Genomic DNA, 25,130 nt, shown 5'->3' with positions numbered 1-25,130 from the left:
GCCTAGGGTCCCAGAGGTAGTCGTCGGGGGTGCTTGATGTAGCTGTTTCTATGTTGTCTGTTGAATTTAAACATCATTTAGGGCATGGATGGCATTGGATTGTATTCCCAAATGTGGTGTTTGGGGTGTAGTTAACTTGTTGGATGTGTGTTAATAAATGCCTTTGTTGTATGTGTTGTTGTTGTGTAACTTTCCAATCTTTTTAGCCATGCAGATTTTCTTTTTTGCATGAAAGCTGTGATGTGTAACAGGATCCTCCTTTGTTTGGCCATATAGGGATATAGGCCTGCTTGAGTTTATTGTACATACTTTTCTGTTGGTGGGCTGACCATGAGGTGAAGCCAGGCATTGTGATTTTCCCATAGGCCTGCATTGTCTGTTTTCTATTCCTTTTCTTTTTTTTGTGAGCACCTGGCCATGTGGTGGCGGCCATTTTGTGGGACCAGCCACTGTGCTTTTGCCATGGGCCTCCAAGCTTGTGGCCTCCTCTGCCAGTAGACCCATAGGTACTACTTAAGTCATATGGGTGCATGAAAGTTAAACAACTATTTTTGTGGTGTTTGTTTAATTTTTAACATCATGTATGGCATGTATGGCTTTGGATTGATTTGCAAAATGTGTTTTTTGGGATGGAATTTCAGGTTTTGGGTGAGTGTTAAATAAAAGAGCTTTTTCTGCCTGTAAGTAACCCTAGGAATTCAGCTCGCGTAGTTTTGGTAACTTTGCACAGTGCGACAACGCAACCTTACGTTTTTTGTCTTCTTCGCACGCTCAATCTGCGCGATCGCACACGCAATAACGACTTTTTTGTACAGTTCGCGCTGCTGAACACGCCGAATTTGCGATCTCGCAAGCAATATGTCTCGAGTTGCATAAAACCTTCTCGAAAAGAATGATTTCTTTGATTTTGCTAAAAAAACTCCTCCGGTTGTCATATGGTTGTAGTTTTTGGAGCATGGAGTCCTTTTTCTGTTTTCATTTTTTTTTTAAAAGAGGAAGGAAGTTCCCCAGAGACCTCAACTTCCTGTTCCTGTCCTTTGTATGTACTTTGTTGTTTGAGGGTGGGCTGACCATGTGGGTGGCGGCTATTTTGTGAAGCCAAGCATTGTGCTTTTGCCATAGGCATGCATTGTCTGTCTTCCCTTTCTTTTCATGTTGTTGTGGGTGGCCAGGCCATGTGGTGGCGGCCATTTTGTGTGACCTTCCATTATGCTTTTGCCATAGGCCTCCATCTTGGTGGCCTATTCTGCCAGTAGGCCTAGAGTTCCAGAGGTAGTCATCGGGGATGCTTGATGTAGCTGTTTCTATGTTGTCTGTTGAATTTAAACATCATTTAGGGCATGGATGGCATTGGATTGAATTCCCAAATGTGGTGTTTGGGGTGTAGTTAACTTTTTGGATGTGTGTTAATAAATGCCTTTGTTGTATGTTTTGTTGTTGTGTAACTTTCCACCCTTTCTATCCATGCAGATTTTCTTTTTTGCATGAAACCTGTGATGTGTAACAGGATCCTCCTTTGTCTGGCCATTTAGGGATATAGGCCTGCCTGAGTTTATTGTATGTACTTTCTAGTTGGTGGGCTGACCATGTGGGTGGTGGCCATTTGGTGAAGCCAGGCATTATGCTTTTCCCATAGGCCTGCATTGTCTGTTTTTTATTCCTTTTCTTTTTTTTTGTGAGCACGTGGCCATGTGGTGGCGGCCATTTTGTGGGACCAGCCACTGTGCTTTTGCCATGGGCCTCCAAGCTTGTGGCCTACTCTGCCTGTAGACCCAGAGGTACTACTTAAGTCATCATGGGTGCATGAAAGTCAAACAACTATTTTTGTGGTGTTTGTTTAATTTTTAACATCATGTATGGCATGTATGGATTTGGATTGATTTGCAAAATGTGGTTTTTGGGATGGAATTTCAGGTTTTGGGTGTGTGTTAAATAATAGGGCTTTTCCTGCCTGTAGGTAACCCTAGGAATTCAGGTCACGTAGTTTTGGTATCTTTGCACAGTGCGACAACGCAACCTTACGTTTTTTGTCTTCTTTGCGCGGTCTATCTGCGCGCTCGAGCACGCGATATCGACTTTTTTGTACAGTTCGCGCTGCCGAACACGCCGAATTTGCAATCTCGCAAGCAATATGTCTCGAGTTGCATAAAACCTTCAAAAAAATGATGATTTTGTTCATTTTTGCTAAAAAAACTCCTCAGGTTGTTATTTGGTTGTAGTTTTTGGAACATAGAGTCGTTTTTCTGTTTTCATTTTTTTTTTTAAAAAGGGGGAAAGAAGTTTCCCAGAGACCTCAACTTCCTGTTCCTGTCCTTTGTATGTACTTTGTTATTTGAGGGTGGGCTGGCCATGTGGGTGGTAGCCATTTTGTGAAGCCAAGCGTTGTGCTTTTGCCATAGGCATGCATTACCTCTCTTCTCTTTCTTTTCATGTTGTTGTGGGTGGCCAGGCCATGTAGTGGCGGCCATTTTGTGTGACCTTCCACTGTGCATTTGCCATAGGCCTCCATCTTGGTGGCCTATTCTGCCAGTAGGCCTCGGGATGCTTGATGTAGCTGTTTCTATGTTGTCTGTTGAATGTAAACATTATTTAGGGCATGGATGGCATTGGATTGAAATCCCAAATGTGGTTTTTGGGGTGTATTTAACTTTTTGGATGTTTGTTAATAAATGCCTTTGTTGTATGTGTTGTTGTTGTGTAACTTTCCAACCTTTTTTAGCCATGCAGATTTTCTTTTTTGCATTAAGCTGTGATGTGTAGCAGGCATTCTCCTTTGTCTGGCCATATAGGGATATAGGCCTGCTTGAGTTTATTGTTTTCTGTGCTTTATCCATGTGCCTGTGATGTGTGAACATGTGGCTGGGGGTCTGGTGGTGGTATTAGTAGTGTGCTGTTTTGTTTTTGCCAGATAGGCCTGTGTGTCTTTCCATTGTTCCTGTTGGTTTCCTGTTTCCATCCCCATTGCTATCTGCTGCAGGTCACTGATGCTGCATCCATCCGACATCATGCACAAATGAAGGACAAACAAGTTCCACTTCCACTACATTTGTATTTTAGTTCTTTGCTATTCTTACTCTAACACTACTAGCAATTACAATTAAAGCACAACAAATTCCACATTTGACTGATGTTCTTCTGCCTTTTTTGCTTGTAGGTGCACAAAAGACTGAGGAGGAGGTGTCTGTCATCCATCGCCGTTGTACTGCCAGACAGACGTCCTTCTGTTGTACGTGACGTGTGATGTGACCTGACAAGACATCTCTGCAACTTGTGCAACTGAGTGCTGCTGACATCTGAAGAAGATGGGCCCAAACAAAGCAGGTACCAGATCCTCCAAGACCAAGAAAGTTGCTGAGAAGAAGAAGGAAGAATAGAAGAAGGAAGTGACACTTAAGTCTGGTGTTGACCCCAAAACCTTTTTTGGTAAACCAAAAAGGACGTCTGCAGCAGCGGTGTCCAGGGGGCAAGCTGGGGGTAGCACCTCCGCATCAGTGGGCCCAACCCACCAACCCAGGCCCAAGCCGATGAGTGTGGAAGAGGTAGCCAACCTAATGGTGGAAAGCAGTGATGCTGAGCCTGACCTAAACTTATCGCTATCTCAAAGTAGTACACAATCAATGCATGAGGGAACACAGATAAGTGGTGAACAACAACGACCGCAACCACTGCCCGCAATAGTAGTTGTTGTTCCTCCCGAAGTAGAGGCAGTTCAGGAAATTGAGCCTCATGCAGAGCAAGAAGAAGAGGAAGCCACTCATGTAGGAGATCTATTGTCTTCTAAATCCCCACCAAGGAAAAGGAAGGTTAGTCCATCGAGTTCTTCGCCAAGTATCCCTTTTGATGATCTAGATCTCACTTGGGAGCCACAACAACCTGAGCATGAGTGGGAGACACTTCCCAAGACCGGGCTAGGGAAAAGGAAGGTTCCAGAAAGCCTTACACTTATGGAGGTCGATGTAGAACAGCAGGATAATGATGATGATGAGCCTGACCGAGTCATCACAAGCATCAATCCCGGCCCCGAGGACATGGAGACCAACATTTTTACCCTATCCAGAAGGGCTGCGACTAGTAGGGATGTAGCACATGCCTCCAACACAGGCAACACCAGCACGACCTCCAGCTTCCATATTAACATTAGCAAAGGGCCGGCAGCGTCCTACATCCAGCACAAGCACCACCTCAGCAGAAGTAGGTAGTGGTAGTGGTACTACTGCGCAGCCACATAGTCAAATTCATCCGGCATTGGAAGGGGCACTTCTAGCAGGAGACAAAAGTTAAGCTCCCCAGTGTGGGACTTCTTTATGGTTAGCGTAAAGGAGGAGAACATTGCTATATGCTTCATTTGTCATTCCTCTGTTTGTCGTGGTAAGCTTGGTACAAAGTATGGTACCGGAGGCCAAATGACCCATTTGAAAAAACACCACGCAATCAAGTGGGATTACCACCGTCGTAGCATAAAAACTAGAACCATTGATGTTGGTGGGGATAAACGAGTACAAGGTCCACTCACGGTTGAACAGGAAGAAGAAGAGGAAGACATTCTATCTAGTAGTGGTACACAAAGTTGCCCTGTACCGAGCACTGCAGTGGAACAGCCTATATCCTCCGCATCAGCAACATCTTAGTGGCACAAGAGTAAGAGTCAGCCGGAGACACCAAGGCGTACTGCGATGCAAAGTGCTGCGTCGAGCCAAACAGAAATACCATGCAGCGTACCATTCTTAGCATGTTTAGTAGGCAGGAGGGATAGTACGACCGCAACCACCCAATAGCATGTTTGTACAATACGAAGCTGGCTAAAATGTTAGCACTGGACCTTCTCCATTTTTCTTTTGTTAAAGGGGTGGGTTTTCTGGAATTTGTGACAACCATCTGCCCAAAATGGAAGGTTCCCAGCCGCTACTATTTTGCCAGAGTTGCTGTTCCAGCACTACATCACGGTGTGCTGGAATTGCTTGGAAAAGTCTTACATCAGAGTGCTGTTCATAGTATCCACCTGACAACAGACATGTGGACCAGTTGCCAAGCCACTGATTACATGTGCTTCACTGCACACTGGATCTCTTTTTCAGGTGTTAGAGAAAAGCTATCTGCAGGTGTTGACACTGCTGAGATTTTTAATGATACTCGCAGACATGCAACTGTAGCCATGTTTGCTGTGGAGAAATGTCATACTGCTGTAAATATTTTGTCTGAGTTTAACAGCAAGGTATTTGAATGGCTGCGACCAAGAGGGCTTAACATTGGTTTTGTTGCCACGGACAATGGCAGTAATGTAGTTAAGGCCAAGAATGATGGTGGCTATTTCAGGGTCCCGTGTTTGTCACACTGCATTAACATTGTTGTTCAAGACTTTCTGAAAAAGGAAAGCAAAGTCAGCAACTTACTGACCACCCGCAGAAGAATATGAACACATTTCAACCATTCTTTTAAAGCCCGATAGCAGCTAAGGATCATTCAACATGAGCATAAAATGCCAGTCAAAGCACTCATCCAGGAGGTGCCAACACGTTGGAACTCAATTTATTACATGCTTGATCGTCTGTTTGAGCAGTTCATACCACCTAATGCTTATGTCATGACAAGAAGATTAGGGGATCCTACTGTGAAAGCCTTGACCGTTGAGATGTGGCAATGGGACCCCATTAAATGCCTGACAGAGATGCTACATCCTTTTGAGGTTTTCACACGTGCAGTTAGCAGGGAGGACTATACTATGGGCCAAGCTATCCCATTGTTGTACATTCTAAAGCAACAGCTGAAGGAGGTGTCTGAAACATACAAAGGTGTAGAAGACAACGTAGACACATGTTATTTGGCGAACGCCTTAGCCGTCCGCTTATCTGACAATAGAAGGATTCAAAATAAGATTGTGTCACATTGACATTACATTACTGCCACAATTTTGGATCCACGGTACAAATTATTTCTGAACAGTAATGCAGTAATTCCTTTTTCAAAAGGGGATCTTGCCAAGTTCAAAACTTTAATAGCTGGGGAAGCCACTGATTTAGAAAACAAACGGCTCTCAATTAGAGGCCTGCCAGTGCCAGCCCAGGACAGTGCAAGTACTACAGGGCATTCAGAGTCAAGTTCTTCTTCAGAGCATGAGAGCAGTGCGTTTGCTTCCCAACAGTCACCAACACTACCAATAACATCAACAACAGCACCAACAGTATCTGATTCATCAGACACAGCAAAAAAAAATAGCTGCTTGGTTTCTACAGAAAGGGATGGGTAAGTCTGTTGCTGATGCAAAGTCAAAAGAGGCCAAGCAAATCGGAGCACCCCTGAACATTGAGCGAATGTTCCAGGCCTATCGGGATGACACAACAGAGGTCTTCATGGAGCAAAACCCATTGGCGTATTGGTATGGAATAAGAAGCTAATGGCCAGTGCTCAGCAGGCTGACGATAAAGTATCTGGCTTGCCCTTTTGCAAGTGTCTCTTCTGAGCGTGTTTTCAGTGCTGCTGGTGCCATTGTAACTGTGAAAAGGACCAGTCTCTTGCCCAAAAGCGTGGAAAGGTTAACCATGATCAAAATGAATCAGTACTTCATACCATCGGACTACAAAATACGTGAATCACAGCAGGAAAAGGAGAGCTACTCTGAAGACATAAGTAGTGGGTTACATGATCTATTTCTCTCAGAACCACCAGAGTTTGAGGACGAGCTCCTCTTCCCTGACAACTAGGCTTTCAAATTGTTTCTTTCTCCCCTTCTTTATTTGTGTGTATATCTGCCTTTCTGGTTCAAATCAAACCACAACAAATCCATCACCACCGTCTCATATTTTTATTTACCTATTGGAGTTGCACGTCTGTGCATTTAACTGTCCACTCCACTCCTCAGAGTCCTGTTCCATCTTCCTGACCCGCCCTAAATACATTTCCATCTTGCCAGACATTGGATGGAGATGGAGAATAGTACAATAATGTAGCCTCTAACAGTCCCTCCATAACAAGTTAAACATATGCGACTATAGCCATCTTCTGTTTTGTTTCCAATCCGAAACTCATCACTGTCTTAAGGTTACCACCTCTGTCTGCAGGCATCCAGAACTCTTCACTGTCAGAACTTGAGCAGACATCCAAAACTAATGTAAACTCATCATCACTTTCAGAAGGCTCGGCATCTCTGATCTGACAGGCAAAGAGAAAAGCAAGACAGGTATATGATTAATGAATGATGCCATGCATTGCATTGGATGCTTGCTGACTGAGCAAATGTGCATGAAGTCGAACTATACTAGTAGTTAAAATAATAACAAAGTAAAAGTGACTCAAGTGATAGTCAATGTTTCCATGTTGTTTAATAATAACCAATTGTACTCCTACTACCTACTGCAGGTGCAGTCTGGACTTTCTTAATCGGAGTCACTCACTACAGACTGGGGTTGGTGTTGGTCTGTTGGACAACACGTACACGTACCACACCATGATGATGACCATATTATCTTTGCACGCAGTCAGTCAGTTGGATCTGAGATGATTGATGGAATAACAGCGTTTCATGAACTGGCATAAAAGGTAAACACAACGATTCAACAAGAACCACAGCACACCTAGGCTACATGTCCGTGCAGTGGTGGAGTCGAATAGTGGTATGATGACTGACAGTGGCGCATTGATTTAGTCACTTGATTTGGAAAATGCTAGGTTGCTGTATATGCCTTTTGTCTGGCTCTGTCAACAATTAAGGTAAATGGAGTTTGGGTCACGGTGCCGTGGGCCTGTTCTGTGCTGGCTCCTGGCCTGTTCTTCTTGTCGATTAATGCTGTGTAAATACTAGAGTAGACACAATGTATCCAAGCCGCCTCAGTCTGAAAGTCTTCTCGCTCAAGAGTCTTGTCTTTTTGCACTACACCGTAATTGATGCTTTTTTTTAAATTCATTTAATTTTCAATACCCCTTTTGTTTTTCCATCAACACTTACAGGCCGGCCTTTTACCCACTGCTATTATACTTGGAGCAACAACTCACACTTACCTTACCAATCCTCATCAGCCAGACAGTGGCACCCAAGAATGATGTGAAGAGTGTCCATGGAAGGGAGGACCAAGATGAATGACGAGATACAACTACACATTTGGACCTGGATAATACAGTAACTTTAGTATCATATTAGTCTTTTAAATAATGTGATTCCTTTTTTCTCTTCATTCATTTTACGACTGTGTGACTTTGTTTGCTAATTGCTCCCTACAACTATTTTTTAATTTTCTGTGCTAGGTTTCAGCCCAGTACAGCAGGTAATTAGGGTTTCTCTGAGGGCATACAGGCATGGCAAATTTCATATAATACTACTTCCCTGTACTGTCTAATTGTGTAGTAGTAGTTAAGTACTACTCGTTAACCATCAAGTAATCTTCATTATGCATGCATTTCCGTTTTCTCCCTTTATAGATTTATTGGATAGTGGATCATCGTCATCTTCAAATATTGTTTTGCTTTTGTTGTCTCCATGCGTACTGTTTTTCTTTGTCAAACCTTTCCCCAAAACCCCCTTCCCATCCATCCATTCATCAAACCCTAATCCTCTTCCCCTGGGCTGTGTGATTTTACATTGAGCTGTGATGTGACTACATTAAAGGAACACCAACAATTGATCACACGCCTGCTGGGGCAGATGTGGTGAAAGCAACACTAATTAAATGTCAACGAGTCAGGGCGAGGATCTTCTTCTGCTTGCCCACCCATGCTCAGTCTATGTACAAGCCAGTTAATTTTTTAAAGGGACCCACCGAATACATCATAATTAATTGCCGGTATTCATTGAATTTACAGCATTAAAGTTTACGAATTACGATTGTGTTAAGTCACTCCTTCGACACAACTACAGTTTAACTTCTTAGCTTCTTGTACTAAGCTGTCCCCGCCACCATTTGTTTTCTTTTAGTTTAGCAGTTGCAATATTGTTTGTTTGACAGTCTTCTTATGTACTGTACTTTTCTACAACTCCCACAACCTCTCCCAGGCAAGTGACTGTCTCTTTTTTTTGTTTGCAAATGCTAGTGCCAGTGTCTACTACTACCACCACAACCATGGCATCTTCTCCATTCTCTTGGGAAACCATGCAGCCATTGCTGTGCCGAACTTAATCCTCATCAATCACAGGTAAGATAAGTTTGCTCGGAGGTATAATGGACTAGGAGGAGTGACTGGCAGTACGAGTAGGACAAATATAACTCAATGAGAGGTACTGCATCGATCTGTTTGCATGTTACAACATTGGCAGATTATTTAAATCAAACACTGGCTGCTGCCCAGCATCTGCAAGGAAACCTTGTGACATACATAAATTCGTGAAACAGTAACCACCCACAAAACATTAACATTATATGTGTAAGTATAAATAAATAACATTTATTTTCCTAACACAAATAGACTATCCCACACCTCACCCACCCCTCTCCCTAACCCCAACCAATGTCCAAGTCCAACCAATGTCCAAAAAATAAGAAACCCCAATACCCAACTCCCACCCACGAACAAAAGTACTAAAAAAGGGGCAAATTAACAGCGTCCATCTACAATCAGGAGTCTTTCAGCTGATTGCTCACGAGGATTTTGATGCGCACCTCTAATTGGTCCTCCAGCTGTGCCATCTAAGGAGAAGTTTCTGGCAAAATGCACGGCACTTATATTTGCATCCATCAGGGGGGGCAGCAGTTGTAGGAAAAAGAGTGGTGGTGGGTGGCTGCCTGACCGCAGCACCGTACTACTGCAGGCAGGGCCTGGCTGGGGCCTGGGGCATTGGAAGAGGCAGTAGCTGCTGCCGCCGCCTCCTCCTCCTCCTCTGCCTGAGCCACCAGCCGGCGTTATTCCTCACAGATGGCCTGCAGTTTCCGTTGACAGGCCCTGGCTGCCAACTCCTTCCGTGTTGGTTTTTGGGAAGGAGGATCTATTAAGAAAGAAACAGAATTGTAACCCAAACTCTTAGCAAAACAGTAACACAAAATTAATTCAACACATAGTGGCACAGTAGCACTAGCAAGTGCAGTACATAACATTTGTGGTAAGTATCTATCCTCCTGCTTCCCTGCCCTCTAACATTTGTTGGAGTTTTTTTCCTGCATTATACTTGCCCTAATACTATGGATGGACTCCAGTACACAGAAGAACACCAGTCTTTTTCTTATCTCTAGTTTAGATAAATTACATGACCTTGTTGTAGGCTGTAGCCGGCAAGCCAGCTCAGTCAGCTAAGCTTGCGTCCAAGACCAACATACAAGTCAATACGCAGACGCCTGTTACTTTTATTTACTAAGCTGCAGGTGGGGTAGCTCATATATTTTTCGATTACGGGTGACACTGGCCATACTCTGTTACATGAAGGGCAATTGCTCAATTTCACTTTCACTGTGCCCTGGCGACTACAAAAAGGCAGATTAATAATAATATAATATACTTCTGATCTAATGATCATTGCTTATATGGAACGACATATCAGTCCAGTAGCGGTCAAAGGTGGGAGTGCTGGTGGGCGGTGACGTGGGGAGGAGCAAACTATGGATTGCGGACAATTACTGGTAAGTAAACATATAAATAAATAAAACACATTTTGTTGTGCGCACTGCATTCAGAATCCATAGTTTACAACACCCCCACCCTGCCCCTCCCACTCCCCACATCACCATCCACCAGCACTCCCACCACCGACTGCTAATGCATAAGGTACTTTGTTCATTGATTGTGTAACCAACAGATAGGCCACCCTTTGCAGGCTGGCTGAGCTGACACAATCGAAAAAAAATGATCATAGGTAGGAAGTGGTCCCGGAGAACCCACGTCCTGTTATCCTCTTCCTCGACCTCGGCAACAAGCCAATTCCTTTATGAGCACAGGCACAGGCACTACCCGCCTCCTCACCAACATTCCGGAACACGGAAAACAATCCCCGGACACAGCACCGTCTGGTGCCGTTACTCCTCGCAGATTCATTTTTTCGCTTACCCACCCGACCAGGATCGGGTTGGAATTATCACCGGTCTCGCGATAACGAGAAAGCACTTCTACCTTAAGATAACGAGAAAGCACTTCTACCTTCAGCCCTGAAGAGTCAGGGGTTCACCCCGAATTGACGAAACACGTGTCGGCTGGTTCTTGTTCAAATTGGTTCCCTTATGGTTAAGAGGAACCCAGACCAAATCATTAAAAAACACATTGAAAGAAGACTTGTGTGCGATCCCATCCTTTCTCTTAAATACTACGATTAATATAATCATTTAAACAAAGGTTGTGTGTGCTTGACTCTGCATAAATTGCTCAATTTCACTTTCACTGTGCCCAGGCGACTACAAAAAGGCAGATTAATAATAATATAATGTACTTCTGATCTAATGATCATTGCTTATATGGAACGACATATCAGTCCAGTAGCGGTCAAAGGTGGGAGTGCTGGTGGGCGGTTACGTGGGGAGGAGCAAACTATGGATTGCGGACAATTACTGGTAAGTAAACATATAAATAAATAAAACACATTTTGTTGTGCGCACTGCATTCAGAATCCATAGTTTACAACACCCCCACCCTGCCCCTCCCACTCCCCACATCACCATCCGCCAGCACTCCCACCACCGACTGCTAATGCATAAGGTACTTTGTTCATTGATTGTGTAACCAACAGATAGGCCACCCTTTGCAGGCTGGCTGAGCTGACACAATCGATTTTTTTTTATCATAGGTACAAAGTGGTCCTTGGAGTCAGAGGAAGGCGCTAGGTAATATATATATATATATATATATATATATATATATATATATATATATATATATATATATATATATATATATATATATATATATATATATATATATATATATATATATATATATATATATATATATATATATATATGATGTGCTTGCAAACTACTGAGTCATCAACTGTATTCTGAAATGAAATCCTACTTTTATATAAATATATGACCCTCTGCTTTGTTACTCTGGCACAGTTTCTTTTACATTCTCTTCAAAGTAAGACTAGTCTGCATCCAGTGACAGTCTCCACCTATGATGAATACATCCAGGCATCCATCAATCAAAAGTAAATGTCTATCATTCTTTTGTTATATGTATCGCTTAACAAACCTTAGCTGATTTCACTTTCACCAACAACCACCCATGCGTCCACTCCTTCCTTCCTTGCCTTGGCTTTGGGTTTGACACAAACACCGCTGATGATTCTTGCTATCCACTATCCACCCATATTGTGTCGCCCACCCAGACAAGCATCTTCTTTCACCTTCCACCCATCCTTCAACAACCCATGCATCTGATTCCTATTAGCCACCTGCATGCTGCTTCCAAAGTATCATTCTCTGCTAGTCGTATTACATCTTGCCCGTCCTTCCTCCCTCCACCCTAGTTTTTCCCTTTTTGTTCAATACATCCATCAAGGTCATCTGATCTGACTTTTAGTCTTCTCCATAACTTTCACAGCTGAGTTGGAGTCTGATAGAAGAGGCCATTGGTTACTCAACTCACACTGGTAATGCTATTGCTAATGCATTGGTAATGCTAAGTAAAGGGTGTCTTCTTCAACCGTTGTATATTGTTCAGTACAACTTCAAGTTCATACTTACTTATTAAGTCTCACAGTACAGTGAGTGAAGTGTTCCCCTTCCAGCTAGTAATGCCAATAAGTAATGAATATAACTTACCACTGCCCACCGCTGCTTCTTTCTCCCTCCCTGGTGCTCCTGCAGGTGCCGCATCTCCTGTCCCCTCCTGAATGGCAGCTTTGCCATCGCCGCTGGCCCCGCAGGCACTGGTAGTGCACCTATAAAAACAGGTACACCTTTTTAGATGTCTTTACACCTCCCCCTATTTTACTCGTTTTCACCAGGAAGGAAGATTGAAAAAACTGTTAAAGTACAACATAAATCATCACTAGTCCAAATTGCGTACTACTGTAGAGTCAGTAGACAGACATTAGTAGTATTATTATATGGTCCCTAGGGTCATCTCATCTCTACTCCTACTCTACTCTTTGGAAAGTTAGCCTGAGCCATGTAACCATTTTAGATTCATGTCTGTTATGTTATGTTATGTTATGTTATGTTATGTTATGTTATGTTATGTTATGTTAAAGGGAGTCTTATAGAGCGCTCGGCTACTCGGGCAGAGTGTCCCGGCGCTATACAGATCTGTAGAGGTGCGGCCAAGAAGACGCAGGCGAACTACTGTCCAAACAGCCACATCTTGAGCCCCTTCCTGAAGGATAACAGATTGTCTAATTTCCTGAGGGAAAGGGGCAGTTTGTTCCAGAGTTGAGGAGCCAACAATCTGTAAGAGCGTCCTCCAATGCGCTCTCGTTTGGTTGCAGGAACAATGGCCAGCGCTTGAGAGGCGGATCGTAAAGATCTAGAAGGGAAATAGAACCGCACTCTTTTCCTTAAGTAGACCGCGCCGGTGCCGCACAAAGATTTAAAGGCCATAATAAGAGTTTTGAAATGAATGCGCTTGCGCACCAGCAGCCAGTGAAGCGAATTCAGAAGGGCCGAGGTGTGAGTCCTACGACTGAGACCAAAAATGGCCCTAGCCGCCGCATTCTGAACTGATTGAAGGCGTGCAAGAAGATATTCTGGGAGGCCTAAATAGAGTATGTTGGCGCAGTCCAGCCTAGAGCCGATCAGCGCCTGCACCATAATCCTCCTGTGAGCATGAGAAAGAAAGGGAAGAAATTTACTCAGAGTACGTAGAAGGCCAAAACACTGGCCGACTACGCTGAGAATCTGCGGTTTAAGGGTTAGACTGCTGTCAATTTTTACACCCAGATTTTTTGCCATAGAAGTGGCAGATGATGGGGGGAACATATCGGTAGGCCACCACGATTTCCAGTGGCCATCAGGGGCACAGTCAAAGAAAAGAATCTCTGACTTGTCAGAGTTACATCGTAGCTGGTTCAATTGGAACCAGGAAAAAACAGCCTAGAGGCAGCTCCTGATGGTATCACTGGCGAAGTCTGAGTTCTTCTCGCAGGTAAAAAGAAGCTGCATATCGTCGGCGTAGGATACAATCCTGGCTCCATGAGATTCCACCAGATCAGCCAAGGGAGACAAATAAATATCGAAAAGAGTGGGGCTCAACACCGAACCCTGTGGGACTCCCACATCCAGCAGAGGAACTGGAGCAGAGAAAGGGGGGGCCCAAATCGATTGCTGGCGACCAGATTAAAAAGACTCAAACCAGTTGAATATCGTCCCTCTCAGACCAATCTCCTGGAGTCTAGAAAGAAGACGGCTGTGAGGGACTGTATCAAAGGCCGCAGAAAGATCGAGTAAAATCAACATCGCCTTCCCTCCTCTGTCCAGAACCTCTTTTATTGACTCTGTAACTTCCAATAATGCAGTCTCTGTGCTTAGATTTGAGCGAAATCCGGATTGGGTATGATGGAGAATATCTCGGATTTCGAGGAAGTTCGAGAGAGTGGAGTGGACATGTTTTTCCACAATTTTAGCAAAAGCAGGGAGTAGCGAAATCGGTCTGTAATTGGAGTGTACAAGGGGGTCAGAATTAGGTTTTTTCAATAACGGAAGGATGTGCGCCATTTTCCATGAACTGGGGACAATGCCGGTTTCGAGAGAGACATTGAGGATTGGATTAATAATGGGATTGATAATAGGTGCCATCTTGACCAAGAATTTTGCAGGGCAAGGGTCTGATGGGGAACCAGACTTTAATTTAGATAATAGATCCAGTGACCTCTGTGGAGATAAAGGAGGAAAAACAGAGAGCATATCACTCTCCGCAAGGGAATGAATCACGGGGGAGATTGAGCCAAAGTCTCTTATAGAGTCAGTTGGTACAAAAGAAGCCTGAATATTTATGATCTTATTGGCAAAGAAACTAGCCATTTGTTTGATCCATAGCTCTGTAGGTGAAAATTTAGAAGTTAGAGAGGCTGGGGAAGTGAATTCCTTGACTATAGTAAAAATGTCTTTGCTTATATTAGCTGCAGATTCAATTCTTTTAGAGAAGTTAGACTTTTTCTCTATGACAATGGCCTTATGATATCCTTTAATAGGTTCCTTATATGTCTCTTTTGATGGGACATCGTAGCTTTTTCGCCACATTCTCTCGGCTTTTTTGCAGAGCCTTCTGCTCTCATGGAGCGCTGGGGTGAACCAAGGTGCCGTGGCACGCAAGCTTTTTTTGGACTGAATAGAGAGGGGTGCTATTTCGTCAAGACGCTGCGTGAGCCAAGACTGGAAAATAACTAGATCGCTAGCCAGCTCACCAGTGAGCTTGCAAGGGTGTATAGCAAAGGATTTCTCCAGCATATCAGCTGTGACATGATGATAATGACGGGAGGCCGTAGACTGTGAGCCTGCGCCAACATTGGCTGCTTTAGAGATACGTAAAATATCAATGTTCAAAAAGTAGTGATCAGTCCAAATCAGTCATAGGGGAAGGGAAGAAATGATGGGTATTGAAGAAAAGATTTGATCAAGGGTATGCCCTTTGTTGTGAGTGGCTGAGGAGATATAAGGAGACAAACCGAATGGACTAGTTACTTCCTGGAGTTTCATGGTGTCTGTTGCGTCTGCATCATCCATATGGATGTTAAAATCCCATAAAAGTAGACAATGTTTAAACTTCATTATTAATGGAGAAATGGCAATATGAAGTTCATCAAAAAAGAGCCAGAATGGCTGGGTGGTCTGTACAGCAGCAAACCAGCACACGAGTGATGAGGGGAAAAAGACAGACAAAAACCAAGTGACTCCACCCCGGGGATATCTTCCGTCATAACAACTGTACAAGAGTAGCGCCTATCCACCACAATTACAACTCCCCCCCACCCGTGGCTCGGTCTTTCCTCACCATACAGTAATTCGGAGGAAGAGCATTAGATATACCCGGGCTTGAGGAATCACCAAGCCAGGTTTCAGTCAGAAAAAGGCACGCAGGCTTAAACTTGGTTAGTAGATTAAAAAGATCTAGGGCATGTCTACCCACAGACCGAGTATTGAGTAGCATACAGGAATAATTAATTGGATGGCTTCCCATATTCGTCGCTAAGTCAGAGAGGTCTGCGGAGCGCGTGATGGCCTTAGTATCTTCAATGTTCTGATATAGCCAGCTGCAACTCGCGCAGCGAGATACGTCGTTGAGGTTGCCGGGGAGCGCGAGACAATCGCATCCCACATTGCCCCTCAAACTTTTCAAAAAGCTGGAATCATATCCATGTATGATACCTGACATTTGGACTTGAGTTCCATCTGTGGTGCTGGACCCTGGCGCCTCCGGGACGCGGACGGGCGCAGATGGGCTTACCTTTGGCGCACCTTCGGCGCTACACTCGTCCGCTGTACATCCTCGGAGGCATTCTGATTAAATAGGGAGGAGAGGTGAGTCAGAGAGCGCTAAAGACTAGTGAGCTGACCTAAGTTCCACCCAAGATGGCGGCTGGGCTGCAAGCAGCGTGAAAACCAAGGTGCAGGAAGGGCTGCAAAACACTCTTGGTAGTGTCAGCTCACACAGAGATTGAGGCAGTAGCTTTTGTGACACACTGTCCCCCAAAGTAAAAATTAAACAGTAGTAGCAAATCACACTGTCATAAAACACATTAAAAGTTATTCCAGCTTGCAAGCGTTTTTTTAAGTAAATGGCGCGCGTGTTCCCGACTGAGCCTCAGGAACAGATCTGAAAGCGGCGCTAGGAAACCCGGTCTCTTATGGTCAGAGGGCGCTAAAGACTAGCGAGCTGACCTAAGTACCACCCAAGATGGCGGCCGCACTGCAAGCAGCGGAAAAACCAAGGTGCCGAGTCAGGTAGGGCTGCAAAACACTCGCTGTAGTGTCAGCGCACACAGAGATTGAGGCAGTAGCTTTTGTGACACACTGTCCCCCAAAGTAAAAATTAAACAGTAGTAGCAAATCACACTGTCATAAAACACATTAAAAGTTATTCCAGCTTGCTAGCGGTTTTTTTAAGTAAATGGCGCGCATGTTCCCGGCTGAGCCTCAGGAACAGATCTGAAAGCGGTGCTAGGAAACCCGGTCTCTTATGGTCAGAGGGCGCTAAAGACTAGCGAGCTGACCTAAGTTCCACCGAAGATGCCGGCCGCGCTGAAAGCAGCGTGAAAACCAAGGTGCCGAGTCAGGTAGGGCTGCAAAACACTCACTGTAGCGTCAGCGCAACAGAGAGATTGAGGCAGTAGCTTTTGTGACACACTGTCCCCCAAAGTAAAAATTAAACAGTAGTAGCAAATCACACTGTCATAAAACACATTAAAAGTTATTCCAGCTTGCTAGCGTTTTTTTAAGTAAATGGCGCGCGTGTTCACGGCTGAGCCTCAGGAACAGATCTGAAAGCGGCGCTAGGAAACCCGGTCTCTTATGGTCAGAGGGCACTAAAGACTAATGAGCTGACCTAAGTTCCACCCAAGATGGCGGCCACGCTGCAAGCAGCGTGAAAACCAAGGTGCCGAATCAGGTAGGGCTGCAAAACACTCGCTGTAGTGTCAGCGCACACAGAGATTGAGGCAGTAGCTTTTGTGACACACTGTCCCCCAAAGTGAAAATTAAACAGTAGTAGTAAATCACACTGTCATAAAACACATTAAAAGTTATTCCAGCTTGCTAGCGTTTTTTTAAGTAAATGGTGCGCGTGTTCCCGGCTGAGCCTCAGGAACAGATGTCTACTCTTTTGCACATGTTACCTCGCAGCTTGTTGCGCAGTAAGACGCCTTTGAGGCCACATGAGTGTTGCATACAAGTGAAGAGGTTGAAAAACAAGTCACTTTTTTTTATGGAGTTCAGTTAGTCCCTATTGATTAGCCATGATGTTACACTTTTTGGCATGACTGCAAAAAGCTTGCATAATTGTATTATACTATCTAACGTGCCCCTTTTTTCTCATAATAGGCAGAAGATTCCCTTCTACGAACCAGAGATTTGCAGAGCTTATGAAAGATGCATTGATGTAACCAGTATTTATACGTTCAACGGTGAGGGGTCTCCCAGAATTCACACAGATCTCTATCATGCACTAGTTGTAACAAATGTTTAGTGTTTTTATCTTATTTATTTTGCATGTTGGAGCTGGATGTAATTTCATGGAACAACTTACAAAGCTTGTTATTATTTGAAATAAATAAACCTTTTGAACTTGTGTGGAGGGAGGCACTCACTTCCTGGTGGAGCCGCGCAGAGCGGCCATTGTGGCAGGGTGGCGCTCTAGTGGTCGACCACTTCCATACGTCTATAAAACACCATGGCGCCTACGCGCAGCGGACGAGCGCAGCGGGCGCGCCGATGGCACACCCAAGGCGCGCCGATGGAACACCCAAGGCGCGCCGATGGCACGCCCAAGGCGTGCCTAAGGCAAGCCCCTCTGCGCCCGCCCGCGCCCGACTGGGACCTGGGGCCATGGACTATGCCCAAAAATACACCTATTCGGCGGTTACGCTTCTTTCCCTTAGACCTCCACCTTGCCTTTGTCCCCCCATTGCCCCTCATATACGGAGACGTATTGCAACTTATGGCATTTCCCAGGACACACCAGCCCATTTAAACACTCAACATTCCAATACTCCATCGGCGAACGATTCTCAACTAAAACTACGGTGCCTATACCTTAATACCAGATCTATGATTAAGCACCAAACGGATATTTTTCTATTGCTCACCACGGAAAAACCTGACATCCTTCTGGTCACCGAGACTTGGCTTACCCAGGACTCATTACCGGACATTCTCGCGGCTCTTCCATCTGAGTATTATATCATAGCTGAGAATCGCCCGAAGGGTAAAAGGGGCGGAGGGTAGCAGCCACTATTCGTAAAGATCATACATTTGTACTGCTGCCTTCTCTGACCCTGAGTGACACGGAGAATATAGTAATTAAAATTGACACCGCTGGCGGAGCTTTGTTACTTGTCCTGCTCTACCGACCTCCTCAAACCATGACTACTTTTCCAATGTCACTGGCAGAGCGGATTGCTCATCTTGCGACCATATATCCAAAATTACTCCTGGTTGGCGATTTAAACTACTGGTTTGATAACACTACCAGCGACCCCCCGGCAATGGAACTCTCAGAGTTACTTTCAGATATTAATCTGACTCAGCACATACATTCTGCTACTCATGTAAAAGGTCATACCTTGGACCAAATCCCTTAACCTTTCCTTTTCACTACTTTCCATCATGCCCTGCATTTGGTCTGACCATTTTTTTATCCAGTTCACATTAACTATTAGTGGGTACATCAAATCACCATCCTTGGTGGGTGGAGAAACCAGGAAATGAAAGCTATTAACACACCTGCTTTTATTAAAACACTGGCATCTACGTTGCCAGTACCCCACAAGGAGGTAAACCTTATGGAGGAGGAGATCTCACAATGGCTCCTAAAGGCTACTGACACACATGCGCCTTTAGTAAAATTTACACGTGCACGCACCATGGAGGCTCATAAGTGGTTCACCTCGGACCTTAAGAATTTAAAACTTGAGGTACGTCAGAAAGAAAGAAAGTGGAGGACAAATTATAAGCCCCAAGACAAAGAGGAATACACTGCGGCTCGTAGAAATTATTTAAAGATCATTTTACAAAGTAAAACTGACTATTTTTCTGGGAAAATTCTAAACCCTCAAAATAAAACTAAAGACATCTTCAACATAGTGAACGATCTGTGTAACAACGAAAGAACTATGCTTCCTCTGGCTTCCTCGCAGGAACTTTGTAATTCATTAAATGATTTTTTCATAGATAAAATTGCCACCATAAAAAAGACTATTCAAAGTCTCCCTCGCGGGGATCCCATTGAAGACATCTATTGTAATCCAGCTACTCTAGATACTTTTCCATCCATTGATGAAAAGATTTTTCCAGAACTTCTTTCTCGTGTTAAATCTGGCTCGCCCTATGACAGCTGGCCACCCCATATTTTAAAGGTGTGTTTAGCTATACCATCAGGAATCCTTTCTCTTCTGAATGAATCACTCATACAGGGCAAGGTTCCTGACAAGTTTAAAAATGCCACTGTGATCCCACTATTGAAAAAACTGGGAGCAGACCCCCTGGATCCAGCCAATTACAGGCCCATTTCTCTTCTCCCTTTTTTCTCCAAACTCCTGGAGGCTCACGTATCCAGGTGTATGTCTAATTTCATCGAGAACTCTGAATACTTAGAACCGAACCAAGTGGGATTTCGACCATCTCACTCAACAGAAACTGTCATTTTGGCTGTCCAAGATACGTTAAGATCTAATGCAGACAAGGGCATCCATCAGGCCCTGGTGCTCCTTGATTTGTCGGCCGCGTTCGACACGGTTGACTATAACATTCTGATCAGCCGTATCTAGCAGGCCAGCCTCAGGGGCCCCGCACTGAATTGGACTGCCTCTTTTATTATAAATCGTACACAGTCAGTGAGATTAGGGTCTTTCACAGCCCCCAGGATGTCATCTACCTGTGGGGTCCCCCAAGGTTCGTCACTCTCCCCTTTATTATTTAATCTTTATCTTCGCCCATTGATTCACTCTTTAAAAAACTAAAATCACCCTTTACAACTATGCTGATGATCTTCAGTTAATCATCCCTCTAAACACCCCAGACTCAGCCGCCGAATGCTCGGCCATAATGTCACACATACAGAGATGGATGACCCTAAACCATCTCAAACTTTACCCGGGAAAGACAGAATTAATCTTGCCTGGCGAAAGTGAACTGAGCTGGGGTCGACATTTTTGGCCAACCGATATGGGAATCCCTCCCACAAAGACCTACTCGGTTAAAAGCCATGGGGTTACACTTAACGAGGATCTATCTCTTAAAGGACAGGTAGGAATGGTGGTCTCTTCTAGTTTCTTTCAACTCAGAGAGATTAGGAAAATCGCCCACTTTTTAACATACTCTGCACTCATTCAAGTAGTGATTGCCCTTGTCCTTTCCCGTTTGGATTTTTCTAACAGTCTCTACTTGGGCCTTCCAAATGGCCTATTAAAATGCCTCCAGATAATACAAAACCAGGCGGCGAGGCTCATCTGGAAACAACCGAAGTGGCAATCAATTAGGGCTGGGCTGGAAAAACTCCACTGGCTGCCTGTGGCTCAGCGAATCGCTTTTAAGGCAGGTTGCATCACCTTTAGGGCGCTCCGTGACACTGGCCCGATATTCATTACTAACTATAAACCTCAACGCAACTTACACTCAACACATCTAAGCCTTGCAAACGTCTCTTCATTTAAGAGGAAACGCCAGGGTGGCAGCTGTTTTTACCATCTGGCTGCCTCTTTTTGGAACGCTCTTCCACTTTCTATTAGACAGAGTAACGATTTACTGGCATTCCGAAAGTCTTTAAAAACGTGACTTTTCCAACAGGCTTACGCTTAGAATTGTGTTTAGTGTCTTGAACAAATAGCGCCAAGAAATCCAAGGGTGTACGTTGCGCTCTAGAAATAGCTTTAACATAACATAACATAACTTACACATAGACTCTGTGGTATTTGGTGTGGTGTTGTGGACTTACACAAGTGAGTGAGCGAAAGGGTGTTATCTTCTGGGTTGTGTAATAAAATCATTGGGTATCTTCGTGTGGGGGTTCGGGACCAAATGACTAATGAGACACTATAGCTAGTCGGTCAGGGAAATGTGGGTTCTGAGTTCTGACTGAGGTGTGAGTAAGGCCCAACCCCCCATCACCAATATCCTATTTTCTTGTGCATAGTTCTGTATGTGGCTGTGCAGAATACCCACAACAGTAGTAGTATGTACTACAATCCTAACAAAAAATACTAGACAAACATCTGGTTGCGCATTTTGTTGGTGGGAATTGTCAAAGCCTAGAGATTAAAGAGGACAACACAAAGGACAGGAGTGGACCCAGTGGCTACAGCTCTATCACAGCTTTATTCAAAAGAAAACCTTAACTAAAGAGTGGCCAACAGGGAAAGCTTAGCTACAGACAGTCTAATAGTAGTAGTAGTACCAAGAGTCATAGCAGAGGCAGTTTGAAGGAACTGAATAGCAGGGATAACCAAAATTCTGAAAACAGATAATGAAGATCAAAGAAGGTTTTGTTAAAAATTGAATTAGGAAGCGTAATTAATAGTTTGGAAAAAAGAAGGTGCATTAAAAGTTATGGAAATATTATTGCTAATATAAGCACTGTATGACTTACTGGGGCCAGCAGCAGGACTCTGGGTAGAGGAGCGCTCCTCTAGTGGTTGTTCCGCCGACTCGGACCCCATCTTCTTGCCCGTGGGTGCTGATCATGTAAGAAATAATAAAGAAAGAGAGCAACATTGAGTGCTGTGAAACAAATAAATCATTAAAAAAAACGCTCAAACATTTTAGGAAACAACGATTGCAATAAAATTGACCTATCTAATAAAAATGACTACTGGCTTGCAGGATTCACGGACCGTCTACTTATATGAACACTAGCACGCACCCCACGTGAGCCCTAGCACGCACCCCACGTGAGCCCTAGCACGCACCCCACGTGAGCCCTAGCACGCACCCCACGTGAGCTACAAAAATCTCTGAATAGCTACGCAAAATTCATGAGTGACCTAGACCTTCACATAAACATCAAGAAAACATATGTTATGGTAGCAGGCCAGGTCAGGAAACATGGAAAAAGCATCTTCCTAAATAATGAAAAATTAGAATCTACCCCCCAATACCCCTATTTAGGAATTATGATAGACGAGAAGCTCAACTGGGGAGCGGCCATAGAAGCGCGTAAGCATCAACTTTTGCGCTCTATGGCTGCTCTTATGAAATTCGCCCAGAAATTAGGGAAAAAGCCTCCGACTGAACTACTCCAAATTTATAGAGCCAAGTGCCACTCCATCGCACTTTATGGGGCGGGCCTGTGGGGTCACAAACACACAAAAGCCCTCCGGGTAGCGGAGAACACTTTTTTAAAATTTTTATTGTCAGTCCCTAAAAGAGTCTCCACTTTTGCCTGTTACGCAGAATTGGGAATACCACATATCGAGGACCTGGCCAAAATTGAACCTGTACTTCTCTGGCGCAGAATATGGGTATCAACAAAAAACACTCTCACCAAAGATATTGTTGCGGATTGTATGACTCTAGATCGTGTTGAAAAAATAGATTGGCTAACATACGTAAAAAATCTTCTCACTGACCTAGGAATGGCTGAGTATTACCACAATCCTGAAACGATTGTTGAAATTCCAAAAAAAGAGCTCAAGGCAAAGGCGCTGAGCCACTTTGAAGAGTTACGTATTACTGTGGAGATTAAGAAACCATCTGGACAACACTCTCTAGCGGTCATGACGACTTTGGAAATGGAACCATATTTAACCTATGTTGATTCGCAGTTTGAACGATTCTTATTAGCGAGATTCAGGTTGAACATTTTTCACAGGGCTGTAGCATTTCCAAACAGAAATAGCTGGGAAGAAAGTTTAATGGCCTGTCCATGTGATGAACTATCCGAACAGTCAACAATCCATACCGTACTGTTCTGTAAATATTACTCCGCTCACCGCAGGCTCTGGCTAACCCCCCTGTTGAGAACTTTAGGCCTTAGAAAATGTCGTCCCACCATGTTGTGGCCACAATTTTTAAGTTCAGAATATGTATGTAAAGTCCTAAGCACCTTCTTAAAATGTATTTTTAAACATAGGCTAAATCTCCAAAATAATAATTACTAAATTATCCTGATTAAGTAACAGTGACATAAATTTTAAATGAACTGAATATGCATTAGTATTGTTAAAACGCATGTAAATGAAATGTATAAATGCTTTTATGGTGTTTCATGTAAAACTGAAACCGAATAACGATTTTACTTACTTACTCTATGAACACTAATCAAATGTTCCATAATCATTCTGATTCCATAATACTAACGAAGCCTAAGTACCACCTGACCTACACCACCTATTCCAGAAGGGCCAATTATTCAGTAAGTCTGCTTTTCCATTTTATTTTTGACATCAAAAATGCATAGATGAGATAGAGGACACATGCACACTCACTAAACAAACTACAAAAACGTTCTATGGAGGACTGGGGTAAGAAGCATTCAGTGACAGAGGAGGCGTCACGCAGACCGTAAAAATAAAATGAACTAATACTAAGTAAACCTATTATCCATCCACCACTATTTCACAGAAGGACAATGGAAGGACTAGACTCTAGCAATAGCATTAACTAACTTCAGTTCTCTAAAGTAAACTCTAACATCATTAATCAGCCCAAGCTAGCGCAAACAAAGTTACAAACAAGTAAGAGAAGTTCCGAGCAGCACCTGTGTCATACAATCACAGAAGATTTTGAAACGGAATAGACCTGCAATGTAACCAAGCGCACCAGTAATCGGGTTCAACGTATTCGTCCAAGAATTATACACAATATTTATACTACTAGCTACTCACCAAGTTCCATGACCTCGACACCTAGCTTGTCCAACAGGTCCTGCTCCCGGTCCAGGATGTCTGACCACTGGTGGGCCAGCTGGTTGTGGGTGCGCCGGATCCCCGAGCAGCACACCTTCGCCCTCCGGCGGTGGCGCTCCTAGGTAAGGTACCCAGAGCCTGGCCTGCCGCCTGCTGCCAAGGTCAAGGGGAGGTGGCGCTGGATGAAAAAATCCAGGGCGGCCACCTCTGCCTCTCCAAAAATCTGTCAGGCCTGCACCCCTGCAGGGAGCATTCTGCCGCAAGGCAGCCGGCTCTTGGGCGCAGGCGCCTTGCCCTTGGAGCCGGTACTGCTGCCCTTGGCCATGGTTCTGGGGTGGAGGCAGAAAAGAAAAGAAGGAAAAAATAAAGTTAGGGGGTAGAAGTTAGGAGCTTGAAGAAGGAAGTAAAATAAAACAGTAGAAAAGTAACAAAAACACAGTGAAAGTAGAAATAAATCACAAAATATAAACTTCGGGACAGAGATGTTAAATAAAAAAAGGGAGAAAAAAAGTGAAAATAAGTAAGGATTGCCATAACATAGAGTGAAAAACAAGATGGCAGCGCCCATCGTGACCACGTGGGTAACTGTGCGCGATATTTCACGCAAACACGCACTTGTCGTAGTGAACAAGTAGATAGCGTTCCTGAAAATGACATGCACAACGCGAACACGTTATACGCGACCCGGAACAGGAAATAAGGCAGGGCGGGACAATTGAGAAAACAATTCCGG

The sequence above is a fragment of the Lissotriton helveticus genome, chromosome 2_1 (genome assembly GCF_964261635.1).
Source record: "Lissotriton helveticus chromosome 2_1, aLisHel1.1, whole genome shotgun sequence".
Classification (NCBI taxonomy): domain Eukaryota; kingdom Metazoa; phylum Chordata; class Amphibia; order Caudata; family Salamandridae; genus Lissotriton; species Lissotriton helveticus.
This window is presented reverse-complemented; position numbering follows the sequence as displayed.